General features: G+C 40.1%; 2 protein-coding genes across 6 annotated transcripts in view; one reads left to right on the top strand and one right to left on the bottom strand.

Moving 5' to 3' along the window:
- P2RY14 (purinergic receptor P2Y14) overlaps positions 1-5,543 on the bottom strand; it is a 51,212-nt gene extending 45,669 nt beyond the window's left edge. The window contains exon 1 of one of the 3 annotated variants that reach the window (XM_025880432.2): positions 5,434-5,543. The gene's annotated coding sequence lies outside the window, so the exon portion shown is untranslated. Of the gene's footprint in view, positions 1-5,313; positions 5,396-5,433 lie in introns of those variants that run through there. The other 2 variants (XM_073898564.1, XM_073898566.1) reach the window with 2 other exon arrangements.
- MED12L (mediator complex subunit 12L) overlaps positions 1-18,963 on the top strand; it is a 317,920-nt gene that overhangs the window by 163,317 nt on the left and 135,640 nt on the right. The window lies entirely within an intron of this gene.

Genomic DNA, 18,963 nt, shown 5'->3' with positions numbered 1-18,963 from the left:
CCTGAGATCCTGACCTGAACTGAAATCAAGAGTTGGATGTGTAACCGACTGAGCTACCCATTAGCCCCATGTGCAGTTTTTATGGAAGGCAGTTCAGTAAGGTGAATTGAGACCCTTATTTACTGCTGTTGACCCTGTGATTCTAGTTTAGGAAGATACTACTAAAAACAAAAACCCAAAGTGTGGAGCAAGGTTTGAATTCATCAGAACATTATTTATCATAGCAAAACAGTGGAAACACTGAATTAGTGGATTATTTAGGTAAATAATAGGCCTGTTTGGAACAAGGATATTAGGGAGCTGTTAAGGATAATAACTTTGCAGAATTCTTAGTGTTATGCAAGAATTTTGTGTTTGTATTAAATGATAGAACATAAAAAAAGAAAAATACATACGTATGTGGCTCTAGCTGTGTAAAATGAAATATTTACAGAACAAAATCTGAAAAGACACGTAAAAAAAGAAATTATCTAGGTCTGGGTTTTTTATTTTGTGTTTTTTTTTTTTCACATGGCTTCTCAAGTATTTAAAAATTCTCATACTACTTGAAATAAACTAAGAAACTGGATATGACTGACAGTTTGCTAATGTTATGGTTTATGAAGGAAAATTAGACCCATACTCAGAAAAAAGAAAGTCTTGCCACAACCCCAAAAGATCAGGCAGTAAGTGTACATTAAGTATTTTAAGTTAAAATGAGGTATTTAAGGGGAAATCTCCTTTTCTGAAAATGATTCTTCCCCTTTTTTGTTGTTGTTAACCAACTACCTGTCTCAGTGGCATGGTGAAAGGGCCTGCTGCTGTGTTCAGACTCTTCATAGATTCAGTGATAACAAGACAGCTAATCTTACATTTTAGGTTTTCTTTTCATCTCAGAACATATTCCTTTCTCTTCCTTTTTTCACTTCTATAAAAATGGTGTGTGCAGAGATATTTGGAGTCGGAAAGAGGCAGTGAGATCCTTGTGCAGAAACACGGGTAGGCAGTTTCAGGGCCAGGAAAAAGAGAATATTAAATGTTACGGCCGACTCCTAGGATATTTAACAGAATTTTGTATTGTTTTCCATATCTTGTTTTTTCATCAGTACACATAGGGCTATCAGCTTCTAGAAACAAGGTTAGGTCAGGGATTCAGATCAAGTTCATAAATGTTGTTTGGCTTCTGATGAGATTAGGTCCCTTTCAAATCTCTCTAAAGAAAATCAAAATATATTTATTACATTAAAGTATACGCAAAGATTGTTGTCCTAACTGAATAAGTATCACTTCTTCAGAGACAGAATTGAAGGTGTCAAGGCTTGTCCTTGTGCCTATTAGAATGTAAGCCTCAGGAGGTCAGGGAGTCTGCTGCCTACAGAGTTACCCCTAGCATCTAGTATCATGGGGGGCACATGGTTTGGAATCATTGTTTACTGAATGAATGAATGACTGAAATTTGTTTAGAGTGAGAAGATTTCATTTACCCTCTGCAGCAGGATGGAAACATTCCTTAGATGAAGCCTTTGGTGAACTTACCTACCAACCATTGACCTTAGGGCTGAACTCACTGGGAAGATCCTGTAAGCAGTGGTTGAGTCCTGCTTTCTGGCCAGGTATCTCTCCCACAATAAGAGAAACCTTGACATGTTGTGAGTCTGCTTGGTGTGAATTGTCACTATAGTCCAGTGACATGATAAAAATAAGTGTGTGTCATCCTGGAAAATTGAGAATCAGATTCTTTGTCCAAGTGACCACACCAAAGTACACAATCTCCTTTGGGTCAAGCCTGAGCAGCCAAATAGCTGATATTTTTCTCTTTGAGATCTTGACTTTAACAACAGATGTTATGTAATTGAGTAGAAGCCACCACCCCTGTATGATTATTTTCTCATCTGAGAGATGAAGGGTCAGAACATGGTGTCTGAGGCCTTTGATGCTTTTCAGAAACAACAGATGGAAGACTTCAGAGTTGAATAAAAAAAGAGCAATTTAATTTAGGCTGTGTGAAGACAAAGGATTTCAAAGGAATCAAAAAGTGATCAGATCCAAAAGCATATGACCAACATTTTACTTTGCCTTTAAAAGAACAGTGGAGTGGGAAGCTTGGTGGTAAACTTGGTTTTTCTGGGAATTAATATAGCTAAGTTATTACTATAAAAATAAGGCTAGTAAATTACCTAGTAGGCTTGTACTTTTCGAGCATGCTAGTTGGGAGAAGAAAACTCCCTGGAGAGGAGCCAGAATATTTAGTTAAAAGGATTTTAAAGATACGATGGAGGAGACTTGATCCCATACACTACTCAGGAAGCTTCACATTTTATATCGTGTTAGTGGGTAATTTTTTTGTAAAGGTAGGATACCTCTACTGAAATTGGTTTCTCTAGCTTTGTCCCCTTGACTTTTATGAGGCAATGCATTTTTCAGCATCCACACTGTGGGTTTAGTACTAGAATGTAGCAGCAGATTTGAAGCTAATTTGAAATCCCAAGTAGTAAATAGAGCCCGACCAATGATTTCCCTTTGTAGTATTTAATCTGAAATGTAAGGCTGACCATATAATTTAATGTCCAAACCAGGACCCTTCTGAAATAGGAAGTAGGGGTGTGGTAATATTTAAAATTATGCCCAACCCTGTCCCAGGATGTATGGTCATTTTACCCAGTGGAATTCAAAGTTGAATGTGCAGCAAATCACCTAGAGGGTTTGTTAAAACACAGATTGCCAACCTCCACTCCCAAAGTTTCATAGTTCAGTAGTTCTGGGGTCAAAAATTTGTGGATCTAACAAGTTCACTGGTGATGTTAGTGCATCTTGTCTGGGGACTACACTTTATGAACCACTGCTCTGCCTAAAAAGGCTTGGCACTCTTACGCTGATGATATAATTTGCATTTGAAAGAAATTCTTATTGTCCAATAGTCCTCTATTCGAAGCCTTCTGCAAGTGAGAGTACCCATAAGGAGGATGGCAGAATAAGCTTGTGTTGGCTTCAACCTCTTATCTCTGGACTGATGTGTTCTTGGTACTCCAGAGAGTGTTCATGCTGGGAAGTTGAGACAGCTCACTTGATACCAACCTAACTTTCAAGGCAATGCTGAAACCAAATGAAATAAAGGTGACTTCTGGATTCTTATCATAGAGACAGAGGCTTAGGAAACCTCGACACTCAAATTCACTTTAGAGGCAACAGTATTCCTTTGTCCAGCAGTTGACTCCAGAAGCATCTTTGATCTAATGGGAAATACCTTGACCCTGTTTTTTCCTTCCCTCCCTTCCTTTTTAAATTTTTCTGGTCAAGAATAATGGCATGCATAACTTTGTGGCAATAATATGGTGGTTTTGCTTGTTAAGCATTTATTCATTATTTTGTCCTATTATTAAATGGCTTAGACTGTAGACAGTGTTATTAGTAAGGCAAATATGAATGTGGGGTTCAGCTGTAGATCGGTGCTTCTCAGAGTAGGGACCCCCAGATAAGCAGCATCAGCTGGGAATTTTACGTCAGGGAATGGGACTCAGGGAGCTTGGTGGCCTGACCTCGTAGAGGGTAGTTACTTAGTACCTTGCTGTCTAGTGTACCCATTAGCTATTTTAAAGTGGTCCCCTTCTCCCTCCCCCCAATTCTCCTGACTTTGAGAAACTTTTTTTCTATAGCTGCCTCTTCCCCGCAAGTTGTATTCTGTTTAAAGATGTCAGGCATAATTGTAATTTATGTTTCAAGTATAACTTGCCCCCTAATATATGTGCCTGATACTGGATGGAACATTCTTATAGCCAGAGAATTATAAATACTATTCTACAAATATATGATTGAGGATGAAAGTAGTTGAAGAGGCTTTTAGGACCTGCTGATGGATAATTTGGTGGGGGAGGGTGGAGGGGAGGGAGCAGGTGTGGCAGTGGTAAGATTGGATTGATTGAAACTCTGTGGCCTCAGGACCTGCCATGAATAGAGTTCAAGTGCCTTCCATCTGCTCAGAGGGCTCAGGCTCATGGTGAGATCAGCTGGGTGGCGTTGGTCAGGATAGTTACATCCTCTCTACCTGCTTCCTTAAGTGGGAAAGGGGCAGTATAACATTTCAGCAAATAGTAATTCTTTCTCCATACCTTGTCTACTTCCCCTTATTGGGTCTTCATGCTTTGAGTATCTTGGTGTCCCCTCATTTCTTCCTTACCACACTATAATAATGGACATGATAACTTTGAGTTTTGTGTCTATTACCAGTTGTGTATGTGTGTGCATACTATTATATGTGTATTTATAATAGATTTTATTGAAGTAATAAAATTTGCTCAAAATTCATAAAAATATATTTGGTATTTGTGGTGAGTACATTACATATTTTTTTAACTTATCAGCGATATATGTTTTCTTTAGTGCTGAAAACTTTGTTTCAAGTCTGTTTTAACAAGATGAATATGTAAAGTACAATGTGTATGGGGGGAATTTATTTTTTTACCAGTGTGGTTTTTGTTTGTTTTTTTTTTTTTAAGAGGTGGGGAGGGGCAGTGGGAGAGGATGAGAGAGAATCTTAAGCAGGCTCCATGGAGCCTGATGTGGGGCTCGATCTTAAGATCCTGAGATCATGACCAGAGCCAAAATCAAGAATTGGATGCTTAACCGGCTGTGCCACCCAGGTGCGCCCACCCCCCAAGTGTGATTTTTTTTTTGATTCATTTTCTCCATAGCATTAGGTGTACTTTCTTAAAAATATATTTCTGGACTAGATGAATTGCATGAGATTGGTTGAATATGCTTACAGTTTGGATCTGTGTTAATTCCCCTGTGTGTAATTTGAAATTCATAATGTTTAAAGTATTTGAAATAATTTAGCTGATTAGTCATAGACCATAATAAGTAGCATATTAACTAAAATTTTTGCTACGCATAGGAGAGATGTTTTTGCAGCTTATAATTCTCTTTCAAGGCAAATAAATATCTTACTAGGTTATTATGAGGGTTAAGTTATCCCAATAACAACAAAGATAAAAGCTTGTACATATATGTATATATGTAATAACTGTATATCTAAGCACACATGCAACTGTAAACAAAAGCATTCACACTAACTTATAAGTATTGTAATAATTGATTTTATAGTTTTTAGAGGCAGTTTCGGTACACACAAACTTATGCAATGTTTGTCCTGGAGAAACACCTTTTTGGCATTTTCTTTGATATCTCTTCTTCACAGATATAATTGGAATTATAGCCACAATTGGAAATCCTAAGTAGTCATCAATGATAAAATTTCAGATTTGGATCCCAAACTGAGTGTGAGCAAATATAATCCCATAGCAATCAATTATAGTTCTCAAACAAAAAGTGACTTACTGAGAATGGGTATCATCCAGTGTTGCCAGGCACTGTTGCTGCCCAGCTCACAGATCCTTTCTGTTCTCCTACACCATTCACACATGCTCACATGCTCTCACGGTAAAGCTGTCTCCTTACCTGCCTGTTGGCCCGCGTCTGTGAGTTAAACAGCATTCCTTTCAGAATGTCTCAGTGTACACTCCAGATTAAGACTGTTAAGAGTTCCTGCTCGTCTTCAAGAACAGATGAAAATCAGGAACTTGACAGAAACCACAGAATAATCGGTCTCCTGTCACTGCTCAGTTGGTCTGTCAGAGCTTACTCAAGGCTGGGAAATGGAAATGATGTTTGGATCTCTCTGGGTTTCAGGCTGGCCTCTGTGCTAGCTACTTCTTTTCCTTCAGTGGTCCAAAAAAAGCTTGGCTTCCCCCCTACCCCTCCGCCTTGAAATTTTCTACTTTTTTCAACATCACCACATCATTTGGCAAATGAACAGCCAGGCAACAATCTAAAGAAGTTTTCTTTGTAAACTTGTAAACTCCGCATCAACTTGTGAAGGTACAAGGTGGAGAATGGACAGGGGGTAAGTGAGGCAGGCAAAACGTGGTTCTGTCTGAAAGCCCCTTCCAGGAGGAAACAGTCAGTGGCCGCCCAGGGTAATGCACTGTTCACAAATTGGGTGGGAATTGGGGCTGCCTGGAAGTGCAGAATTAGCATTTGAGTAAATAAGCATTTTGACATCAGCGGCCACATCTGTTAGATAAGAGGTGCTGCTATTGTCCCTTTTTTTCCACATTAACTTTTCCATATTTGAGTATTACTGACAAATAGATTGTGAGTAGTACTTCCGTTAAACTCATCATTTGTTCACCGTTTGCTTAGTTTATGCTGCTTATGTTACTGTTTTAAAAGCAAGAGGCCGGGGCGCCTGGGTGGCTCAGTTGGTTAAGCGACTGCCTTCGGCTCAGGTCATGATCCTGGAGTCCCTGGATCGAGTCCCGCATTGGGCTCCCTGCTTGGCAGAAAGTCTGCTTCTCTCTCTGACCCTCCCCCCTCTCATGTGCTCTCTCTCATTCTCTCTGTCTCAAATAAATAAATAAAATAAAATAAAAATAAAGCAAGAGGCGGGAGCTGCTTCCTATTTTTATTTAGTTGACGTTATATAGTATAGTTTGTCGTGTCCTGAAGAGTGTTCCAGTATCTCTCCTAGGGAGTAAGGGTGTGCAGTTAGATTTGGAAACATCAGAATTGGGCTACCAAGGCCATGTCAAAGTGTGTGACTCAGAACCAGATTAAGAAAGAAAGAAAACCACGCGCTCTGCACATACACAACTGGTAATGGACACAAAAACCTAAAGTTATCATGTCCATTATAGTGTGGTAAGGAAGAAATGAGGGGACACCAAGATACTCAAAGCATGAAGACCCAATATAAGGGCTCCTACATTTCAGGTGTGTTCACTCAGGTTGTCCCATTGCCAAATTACGGGCTCATGGTTTAACTCCTGAAGTTCGGTTTGATTTAAAAACATATACATGAGCAGTTACAGTAATTGTTTGTACTTATTTATGTGCTTATGATAAACCAGGTGCTGTTGTAGATACTTTCTGTGTACCTACTATGTGTTGGGCAGTGTTCTAGATCCTGGAGATGGAGCTGTGACCCTGTCAGACCCAAGTCTCTTCCTTCGTGAAGCACATTTTCTTATTTTGTGCCTCACTCACAAACTTAATAGTCACTATTGATCCTTAATACTCCGAGCAGAGGCCCCAAGGGACCCATGGATGGTTTTAGGTTTCTGGCTTTGGTCTATGTGAGGGATCCATTTTTCCTTGCTCCCCAGGGCCCACGTGGTCCTTGCTGCTGCCCAGACCGATGGGGCTCAGAACACCTGTGTGCACGCAGTCTCCAGGCTTGTTGGCTTCGGCTGCAGGGTGATGTGGTAGGGAAATACATGTAGGTAAGGACTAGCCTTCAGAGCCTGGTTATTACCGGGCACACTACAGAGTCCTTCAGATGTAAACATGCTGATTAAATGGATGATTTGGCATTCACAGTCTCTTAGCTGCAACTCTCAAGACTTCCTTGATTTATGCTGGAGGCACTGTTTATTCTCATGGTCTCAGAAGCACCCATTAATTGTCCCCATGCTCTCCTGTGCTTCTTGCATTCACCGTGGAGTGCTCTACATACCTGTTACTGAGTGTGACTGGGAGGAAATTAAGTTAAATTGGAGCTGCTTGTTTTCCTCCTGGTACCAGGTCTTGCTAAGTCCAAGGCCAAAAAGATAGCCCTATATGAGTGGTCATGTGATGGTTGGTAGTCTAGAGAAGTGAGGCAGATCCTATCTGAGACTCCCAAGGATTAAGGAATTGTAGAGAGCTCATGGCCCACGAAGGGCTCAGCTGCCACTTGGCCAGAGGTTGTCAGGGTCCAATGGATGAGCCAGTGTAATCAGAAACTTATTTGTTGATTGTGTGCACTGTTTTGAACACTTGATGTGTTTAAAGTCACTGAGTTCTCACACCTCCGTGAGCTACTCTCCCCCCCGCCACCTTTTTTCTTAATAGATAGAGGATATCTATCTCTAGATAGAGGAAACTGAGGCACAGAGTTAAGTTAGGCCCAGACTTTTTAGAGCTGGGATTTGGAGGCTGGCAGAGTAGCTGTTGGAGTCTGTGCTCTTGACTGTACTTTCATGTCTCTCCTGATTTTGCATGCCCTTATCTAAATCAAAGAGTTTTCCAGATTAATATAAGCCTAATGTCTGGTGGGCCCAAGCAAAACCTGACTATGCACCGTATTTGGCTTGCAGGAAGCCAGTCTGGGGCATCTGTTCGTAATGATATTGGCAGGTGGCAGGGCAAAGATGGCAAGCTGTGGACTCAAGGTCTACTCATTGCCAAAGATTGGATCAGAACCCGGATATACACACTCAACTAGGAAGCACTTTCTTTGTAGTAGACTGTTTTACAGCCAATTCACAAATGAATCATTTGAGGGATAATTATGCCTTTTCACAGATGAGAAAATACAGCCTCCGAAAACTTAAGTTGTCCAAGCTAGGGGGTGACGGGACTGGACTTTGGAGCAGGCCTTTAGAGCCAGAGTTTAGGATTTCCTTCTGCAGTCCTGTAGGTGTTTCCTAGAACCAAATGAATACTGAGTACGGATTTGTTAATCTGTGAAGCATCTGAGAGTCGGGTACACTGGGACATTATATGCTGGGAACACAGGAAAAGTGTATTTTCTCGTCAGAACCTGCCGATGGTATGCACACAGAATTTTAGTGTGAGATGAGGAATGTACAGAGAGTGATGGTGGGCAGATGAAGTGGTGCATGTAGTAAGGATGGCAGGGGCCAGGGCAAGTGGTAGAGGCAGAGGTGAAGGCTGTATTTGCTTTGGAATTGGCGGAAGATGAACGTGTAAGTCTCCCAGAAGAACTTGGTGAATTATCTGTTCATCTTGTGTTCTTAAGACTGCATGCCTCAAGGTAGATTATCTGCCTTCTTAGAGTTTTTGGCCATAGGACCTTACTGACAGGGCAGTTAGGCCAGGTCTTGTGATTCATCTTTCCCTGCTTGAGAGACTTTGAAAGGAGACACCTGGAGCCGCTACCTCTTCCCCCTAGGCCTCTGGATGGTCCTCTCTGCCCTCTGCTTCCCTAAGAGCTCTGAGCAGTTCTAACTCTTCTGAAATCCTTATTTATAGACCTGACTGGCCATCAACATCACCTGGGGAGCTTCAAAAATGCAAATTCCAAGACCCTGCTTCAAAGGAACCTAATCTGAATCCTTGTGTTTTTGGCTCAGGAATCTTTTTTTTTTTTTTTTTTTTTTAATGGGGTTGGGGGAGGTGTGCTTAGAGGGAGAGAGAATCTCAGGCAGACCCCCTGCTCACTGGGGAGCCCAACACTATGTGGGGCTCCGTCCAATGACCCTGAAATCATGATCTGAGCCGAAACCAAGAGTTGGACGCTTAACCAACTGAGCTGCCCAGGTGCCCCAGGAAATCTATATTTCCAGATGTGTTCAGGTAATTGTGAAACGTGGCCATGTGTGAGCATCCCTGCCTTCCTGTTTTGGAGCTTCTGATTTTATAACATTTGGAGGAATTTTCATCTTCTGGGCAGATGCCCTACCTCCCAGCCCTTTTTGTCTGTTTAGCTCACTCCAGATGCCAGGGCACCTCATCAGTTGCTGCTCTAGCTTTGGACACCCATGCAGACATGTGGCTTGAGAACAGAAATTTAATGATCAGAGTACCAGTAAGGTGGTGGTAATTACGAGAGAATTCAGACACCTAGTGAGAGAGACTAGAGCAGCCAAAGATTAGGTGAAACCCGAGGAAGAAAGAGGATTCAAAGGCACTTATGCAACAAAAACAATGATGTTTGACTTTTCCTGAGGCCTTTAGTTTTATATTTTAGATCAATTCTCTCATCAGTTTTTTTCCCCCACTGGATTCAAATGAACGAGTAAATCTGTTTTTATACTGTCTGCCATTACTCCCACTTCTTAGCAGAAAAGTCTTAGGAGTGGAGTCTTCCTTTTTTTTTTTTATAACCCTCACTGTGTCATCCATGTTTTGAACACTGGCTTCAGCTGTCCCAGTGTGTGGAGCTTATGGAAACACAGGCATATTTGTGGGTGACTCAGATACATTTCAATGCAGGATTGCAAATTGGCCCTGTCACCATTTTGTATTTCTTTGAGGTATATGCTGGGCGTTTTGTGGATATGCTTAAATATGAAGATTATCTTTTTTTTTTAATGTGAAGATTATCTTGTACATATTTTTCTGTCTTGCATTTGGAAATAAATGTCTTATTAATGTTTGCAAAATCATTTTATCCTGACCAACTATTGATCAGATCTTCATGTATTTTTAAAATGAAATATTTTGTTATGTTTAGCAACACACCTAAGCTTTACTCAACACTAGATACCAGACTCAATATAAAATTAATAGTAAAATAATCATATTAATAATAGTAAATAAATAGGTAGAGGTCGTGTTCCCTGCTTTCAGGATTTACTATCAAAAAAAGAAATGAGGGATGCTTGGGTGGCTCAGTCAGTTGAGCGTCCAACTTTTGGTTTTGGCTGAGGTCATGATCTCAGGATCATGGGATCGAGCCCCATGACAGGCTCTGAACTCAGCATGGAGTCTGCTTGAGATTCTCTCTCTTCCTCTGCCCCTTCACCATTCCTGTGTGTGTGTGTGTGTGTGTGTGTGTGTGTACACGTGCACGTGTGCTGTCTCAAATTTGTAATAAAATAAAAGATAAAATAATGTTTTCTTCTGTGCTATTTTGGTTTATGCTACATAATTCTATGTTCCTGCAATTCCTTCCCATTTTCTTTTGTGGAACCCTAAGATTAAAGTACTGTAGGACTTCATCCTGACTAATCTTTTTCTCAGAACCTTCCAAATATATCCCAGAGATGACGGCCACCCCCACCCACCCCATGTGCTCACAGGCATACATACATTCCTTTCTTCAGCAGTGCTTCCAGGCTGGATTCCGACTTGTCAGTGCTGAGACTGGTTATATATAAACATCCCTTGTGTATTTGTACTACAAATAGAGCGGGTTTAACACACGTAATCCCCAAATATGTCTGTTATTGTTTCCAGTTGGTTTCCATCCAGCCTGTTGTAAACTGTCCTTAAAAGCTGACTTTCTTACTTCTTGGTTCTATAATTGTCCTATTTTGTTCCTTACCCCAAAATCTTTTAAGTAATACAAAAATGACTTTATTGCTATTGCTTCATCTCAGATTTTCCTGATTTGCGTCATTGGGTGGAAAGACACACTAGTGTACTTTGCTTTTTCTTGACTTGCTGTCTTGGGGACTTATTCCTGGTAGCCTGGTATAGAAATTCTTTACTCTTTTTTCATGGTTCTGTAGTATTCCACAACTTACTTAATCAGTCCCTATCGATGGGCCTTTAGTTAGGAACATTTTCAGTGAATTTATTTTAACCATAGCAGCCATTTACTGGGTTTACATCATTAAAGAAAAAAGTTAAAAGTTTTTGCTGGTAAGTGATTTATGATTGTGTGTGGGTTTGGGGGGGTGTGACTACACGTAGGATTCTAATGGACATTGAGGAATATAGTGAGATAAGAATGACAGAGGATTTTTAGTACAAGGCCCAATATGAACATTATATGAATTTACAGAGATATTTAAAGGAGGTGAGTTTGGAAGTGGCTCTCTAAAAGAGTCTGTGAAGGAGATGATCTTTGGTTCTTACTAAATGGCTCTTTTATTTACAGAATGGGGTGAAATTCAATCTGGGATTAAAAAAACTACGAATGGTTGGAAAGTCAGCCAAGGTGGTGTGGGGCATAATGTGGAGGACCTAACTGTTCTGCTGAGGAGTTTCTAATTGAGGATGCCCTGAATTTTTTTTGTGCTTTGTAGTAAAATAGTTGATAATGTGTTTTAAAAAGTATAATCTGTCAGGAAACCTGAGTACAGGGGTGCCTGTACTTAGATGGTTAAACATCTGCCTTTGGCTCAGGTTATGATCCCAGGGTCCTGGGATGGAGCCCTGCATGGGGCTCCCTGCTCGGCTGGGAGCCTGCTTCTCTCTCTCCCTCTGCTGCTTCCCCTGCTTGTGCTCTCTCACTCTCTCTGTCAAATAAATAAATAAAATCTTAAAAAAAAAACCAAAAACCTGAGTACAGGCATACCTTTTTGTGTTTCTCTCTGTGAAGTATTAAATCATGCCAAGACCCGTGCATTGATTGAGAGTAGTGGAGTGATAGGAATTATGCTATTAAAACATACTTAGCTTTATTTTAAAACAATGCTTTTATTTTTTTAACCCCTCAAAATGAGTGACAGGCACAGGAATTCATTGGTACTTGTGTATTTATCTTTGAAAATTACAGTGGAGAAACAAATTTTTGGTACAATATGTCCACCTTCTGGTAAGATGACAGAAGTGAGTTTATAACATGCATTGATATACACAATATTTACATATTTTGTAGACATTGTACAAAACCTCACTTTGGGGTAGGCACTAATGTTGAGTCATGTGTTGAATACCTTATCCCAATTAGTTGAAGTGCTCAAACAGATTTTCTGTGTTGCTAGTATTAGATTGTGTTTAATCTTAAGAATCAAGAGGAATGAATTTCAGTTGGTGTTATTAGCAAAGAATTGAGAACTTTAACTGTTAACAAAAACTTTAGTGTGCATATTTCCTCTTCTCTGTATAGTTTCTAGGAAAGACAATGGGGAAGCAGAAGAGAACATTTTCCTTTTGATCTCTGCATCTCTGCAGAGCACCATTTCTCATAATCATCATACTACTCCCAAAGACTTGCCTCAACTGTCAGTGTCTCTGGAAGTGTTCCTGATACCTTGGTGGTATTAGTATTCATCCCAGGTGGTCTGTGTTTTTATAACCAGTCAGGCTAGAATGGGTACTGGCTGTCGTTGGTTTGTTTTGGTATCCCCAGTGCCCCCTACCGTAATTGGCACTCAGAAGTGTATGTTGATTGCATTTATGTTACTATAATATGGGAAGGCAGAGAATATCCCCTACAGGATGCTCTGATCCTGTAGGTAAAAATAAGTGAGATGATATAATCTATAAACAAGGACTGTGAATATTTATAAATAATAGTGTCCCAGAGGCATTGTGTAATTGCTTGTATCTGCCCATTTTGAGCTCCTTTTTTGTAGGTTACTGAACCCCTGATCTGCTTATTGATTCATCCTAGGTCAGGTAATTGAGAGGATTTATAAGACTGTGTATTTTATTTAGTGTTCTACCTGCTCAGCTCTTCAGGAAATTGTTAGAACAAGTTAAGAAAATGAGCCTTGAGATATCACTGAAAGTGGAATCATTGTGCGGGAATGAGGCTTAAGAATGTCGAGAATTACTTCATTTCTATTAGGTAAACTTTCCCAGAGTTCTGGTAAACAGATGCCGCTTGTTCATGCTGTGGTGGGTGTGGAAGGTGCTCGTCCTAGCCAGTTTAGGGGAAGGTTTTGTGGGCAGTCTTCAGAGAATTTGACTGAGGTTAACTGAAGTCAGAGGAAGTATTGTGGGCGATCACATGCAGTTTCTTTTTTCCATTTTTCACCCAGAGAAGGCCACACCTGAAATTATGTGGCATGTCTTCTCTATCCAGCATGCTGATGTTAGCTAAGCACACTTGCTTCCACTTGGGGATTGTGTGAGGGCTGTGTGGTTATCCCTGGTGATTTAATTTCCTTGGCAGCCAAACTGAGAGATTCTTTGTGGTTTTAGGCAATTAATGCTATAGAGAGCTGCTTATTTCCTTAGTTAATAATTTGAGCTTAGCAGTGATTCTTTAGGCTGTTTTGTATGAACCAGGTGGCATAATCAGAAGAAAGAATCAGTGAGGGCAAATTTCTGTTCCGTTCTTGCTGCTGCTTTATCATCCTCAAGGATCATGAGGCCGGTTGAATGAGGACGTGTGGTTACGGTGGTGTGACTTAATCATGACCGGAAGGCTAACTCGGAACCTATTTTCGGTTTGAACAGGGTGGGCCTTTAGCCTTTCTGCAGGAGTAGCACAGACTTCTGCAGGTGGAATTTAGCTACTCCTGCTGTGGAAGTTAGCCCACATCTGGGCCCTCTTGTGGCTCTGCTTCCTGCCCAGCCTGTTTGTTTATTGTCTTCATGGAAGCCTGTGCCTCAGAAGGGTGAAGGCAGCGTCCATCTCTACAATCTGTTGAAATCCTACCAATCATAAATTTTGTTCTTAGTAGCTGATAGTGCTAGGAAAGCTCCATGGTGGTTTTGCTGTGGAGGATAGAAAGAATTTAGACTAGAATTAGATAATGTGTTCTTTCAGGAAGCAAAATGGGCTGGGTTCTTTCTTGTGGTATTACACAAAACTGTTAGCAAAGAATACTAACCTAGAAACCACCACCCACACTCCCAGGAAGCATCCATTAGAGGTTTTTTGTTGAATAGTTTCAAATTCAGCATCCAGGGGTTCAGTTTGTGTTAAGTAAACTGGGTGGGAGAAGCTTCACAGTGGGGCTTCTTGTGGATGAGATGGCTGGATTCCTTGAGTTCTTTCTCTTTGTCCTAAGCTGCTTGTTCAGCTAGTAGCACAATCCTAATATAGACACGAGTTTTCCTATGTGTCATGAGCGTGGGAGCCATGTGTCCTGATTTGCCCACACTGTTGTGCCACATGTGAAAGTGACCCTTTCACTGTCAAAAGTTTCCAGGTTTTGACATTAAGATGAGTTATATACTCATCTTAATTATAAGAGAATGAAATGATCAAATATGCGTAGTTGATGGCTTCCCTTAATGTTCTCTTAATAGTATTATCTTTCATGTTTATTAGAGAAATTATTGAGGCTTTGGTTGAGAGAACTTCTCAACTTAAAGCCCAGCCTTATTTGCAGTGTTGATGTAGTTTATTTCTGTTAATTGCATTTAGTAACATAATAATTAGCAAGGCTTTCAGTAGTATCAGTAATAGCTTGAGGTATTTCATTTCAGTATCAAGCCACCATTAAATCCTGAGCTTCTCGAGTCACACTGGCAGAGTCCAGACCCCAGAAACAGCCTTGGTGAACGCTGTCACCTTGGGAACATTACTGGCCCTCTTCATTTCTAACATGGAGGTAAAGCTAGTGCTTCGTTAGGGATTTGACTAGGGGATGAAATGGGTGGATTCAGGTCAGCTACTAAGAACAGTGCCTGGTGCATTGGGAGTACCCAAGAAATGTTTGCTGTTTTTATTTCATTAAAAAATAACTATTCAGTGGTAAAAGTACTAGAAAATGGTATGCGAGAGGCTGGGAAGGAGCAGAAAACTCAAGGCCTCCAGCAGTGGGGCCATTAGTTTAAAGTCCTGCAGTTCATTTATTTTCTTCCCTCAGCATGGCACACAGTTGGGATCCAGGTCTGCCCTATTCCCAAGTCCTTGCTTGTCTCTGAGACCACACAGCCTCCCTCTCGGTCTGAGCTAAGCCGAGTGCAGGGCCTGGCGGGACAGAGGCCTGACTGTCCATGTCTGAGGGTAGATGGGCAGAATTGGGTGTAGGGTTGTTCATGGGAGTAAGGGAAGGAGAGGTGCATAAGATGACTCACTCACATTTACAGTTCAGGTGCTGGGTGGATGGTGCTGTTAACCAAGTTCAAGGGGGTAAGGAGCCTTCCTTACCTTCCAGGTAGCAGCATGGACTCCCTGGCTTCCTAACCAGCTACCATCCCTTCACTTTCCAGCCATATTCCTTTAGGTGGTGTGCCTCAGTTTCCTCACCTGTAAAACGGAGATAATATCTACTTCTTGGTGTGGGGACTAAACATTTTATATAAAGTGCTTGGGACAGTGACTGGGTAAGCACTCTATAAACTTTGATTATCATTATTACATATCCTTTATCTTTTTTTTTTTTTTTTTTAAGAGAGGGGGAGAGAGAATTTATAAGCAGGCTCCACATCCAGCACGGATCCCCAGTGCGGGGCTCGATCTCACAACCCTGAGATCATGACCTGAGCTGAAATCAAGAGTCAGATATGTAACTACATGAGCCACCCAGGCGCCCCCTATCGTGATCTATTTTTAACCTGTTATTTTGGGGTTATCAATGGTATATATAGCTGTCTTTCAGATAGTATTTGCAGAGAACACCTTCAACTTCAAAGCAGGCCTCTAATGAAGCTTGCATGCAGACTTCATAGGAATCACTCTTTTTACTGTTTTTTTATTATGAAGAGATGAGAATAAAAAAGATTGCCTTTTAATTTATGATTAATACTGTATCCTTTCCAAATTTATGTAGGCCTTATTGGTATCTAGAGGCCTGGGTTTTTATATTGACTGAACCCTTAGACATATTCTTTCTGTGCACTGATGTTTCAGGAACCTGGACCAGGGTTCTCAGTGTAGGCAGTACTACACTTTGTCAAATTTGGAGTTGTTTTTATCTCACTATTTGGTGGAAGGGCCATAGATGCTTGATATCTTACAAAGTATGAGACAGTCTTTTGCATAGTGAAGATTCGCTCCATGCATCTTGTGGGAATAGCCCATTAAACTTTCCCATGAGTGAAAGACCTGTTCATAAAAGATCTGAGCCCAGAATTTGTCTGTTTTCCATATAAACATCTTTGCTTTTATATATACTGCTCATTTACCCAGGAGTATAAATGCTGTCTCAGTACTCTATTTTCTTTGGAATCTGCTCAAGCATTATATATTTTAGAAAGCCACATCACCAATGGTAATAATGTAGGTGGCATTTGGGTCACAAGTAACATTTATAGCTGTTGAATTCACATAATTATATATACAGTTGCAAGCAAGCATCTGTGTTGAATGAACTAATGATATTTGATATTAAATTACATATTTTATTATGATTTTCTATTTTTCCTTAGGGTTATGATTATGGTCACGCATTCATATACACATGAGCAGGCAGTTGTTGGTTTTACAGTTCTGACATACACTTACTTGAATTATCATGATTTAGTTAAGTAATACCAGTTTCCCAGCAACACTGTTCAAATTGTAGTTACAACAGTATATTAATTGTGAGTGCTTGCATAAAGACAAACTTGGCTACTAGTTCTGCAGTCTGCAGTTTCTCTTATAAATAGTACACGTGCATCACAATCAGTGGCCAATCATGTTGCTTCTTTCAAAGTCTGTCAGTGATTGGTAACTGCATCTCTCTTCCTCAGGCCATGCACAGGCAGCAAAGTGTGTTGTTGTGTTGCCTCCTTGTTTGCTTGAGATAAGCCTCATGACATTCTACAGAAATGAATAATCATCAGTGAGAGATGACCAACACAGATGAAAGAGCAGCAAAGAAATGAAAAGTGATAATGCAGGATGTGGAAATTCAAATCAAATGTAAATAGAGTTCTAGAAGAAATAGCTGCCTTGGAATTTTGAGCCTCTGGAATGCAGCTAGAGGAACTTAGTGCAGGTGATCTTACTGACATCAATGAAAAAGTGGTTGTGATGTAAAGGATGAGATGTCCCAGAGCAAGTGAGGCTGGCAAAGTTCACAGAAAGGAACTGACTCTCCAAAATAAAGCTTTCCCCTGCTATCTGAAAGTCAGAGTGTTCCTTTCAGAAGTTGAAATGATGTAAAGTGAAGAAGCAGTTACTGTTAATTTATGTGGAAAAATTTTTGAGCACTACCAGACTCAAAAAATAACATCTCTTGAGGCTTTTCTTATACTTCAGGATACATTTTACTAAGGGATGCACAAAATCAATTGAGATACAGCACAGATGCTCACAGACATGGTTCAGAACCAGCATGGCTTGATGCTGAGATGCTGACTGTAATTCCTGGGGGAAGGAGCTTGGCGGGACCATGCTCACTGCTCAGGGTTTGCTGCCTCTGTAATGGCTTGATGGAAAAGGAGCTCTGACTGCTCTTTTTGCTTTTCACTTTTTTTCATAAAAGCGAAAATCCTCTTTGGATTTCCCTTGGAAAGCAAGAATAAGTACTAATGGAGGTCTTTCATAAAAGTGAAGTGCTGTAATGGAAACTTTCAAAAAAGCAGGGATACCTATAATTCATACTTTTAAAAGCTCAAGGTATAAAACGTTGGAAGCCATTCACACCTGGAAAGGAAGGTGACAAGGCATAGAAAAAGATGTTTACTCTGTATTGTAAATTACATAGTGAGAGGGCAAGCACTACTCTTAAAAGTTGTTTTTTTTTTTTTTTTACAAAGAAATAAAACACTTTAATTCTCAGTATTTCCGATGTTTTAAATTTACTAGTGTTATCATTTCCCTATATATTTATAACCAACAATAAGAACATTTTTAATGTTTTGACATTTTTTAAAGGTTGTAAAACAATTCTAATTTTTTTTCTATTGATAAAATTGCTTTGCACAGTTTCAGTTTCGCAAGTTATTTTTATGGACCCACACTACCATGCAATGTGAGGTCCGTGTGTGTGTGTGTTTATAATTGTATGTGTACATAGATCTGTCACCTATGGCTTCTATATCCATGTACTAAAAATATGTTGAATCATATTCACAGAAACAATATATTAGGTTTGATGAGGTTTAGAAGCTCTGATCTAGATATTTCAAATTTATATAATGTAAATGTTCAGCCTGATATACCTTTCCTTATATTTATTCATTCTTCCATTGTGTTTAATGGTGGTATTTCTCTGGCTGCATAAAACAACATGTAAAAATTTAAAGACACATGATATGGTTTAGTCTTTTTGAAAAACAGAGGTATTTATTGTTGGTAATTGACAGGTGCTTTCAATGTTATTGAAGATCTTTTGGTTTAGGATAGTAGTAACAATCTTAAGCACTGAATGTGGTTTTGGAAAACCATCACAGGTTAAGGGCCTGAGTCGCATTCATTATACTAAGTCTATTAGCTCTAGTTACACGTGCTATGTGTTTGTCTGCGTGTGTGTATAAGTAAACAAGTCCAGAGTGTTGTTGGAAAGTCTTGTTTATAACACCTAAACCAAGACATAGGATTGGAAGTTCTGGGAAATCTGGTGACTATTTTGGACCCCTGCTCGTTAAGTTGGACTGATTTGATCAGACACAGGGCTCATTTCTGAGAGATGCTGTGGAGACTGGCCAGACTGCAACCACTGGGTATTCTCCAACATTATTCAAAGAGAAATTGGCTGCTTT

Source organism: Callorhinus ursinus, unplaced genomic scaffold (genome assembly GCF_003265705.2).
Source record: "Callorhinus ursinus isolate GAN/ISIS: 27379988/994484 unplaced genomic scaffold, GSC_fseal_2.0 scaffold1, whole genome shotgun sequence".
Lineage (NCBI taxonomy): Eukaryota > Metazoa > Chordata > Mammalia > Carnivora > Otariidae > Callorhinus > Callorhinus ursinus.
Note: the sequence above shows the minus strand (reverse complement) of the source record. Positions and strands in the feature narration are given on the sequence as shown.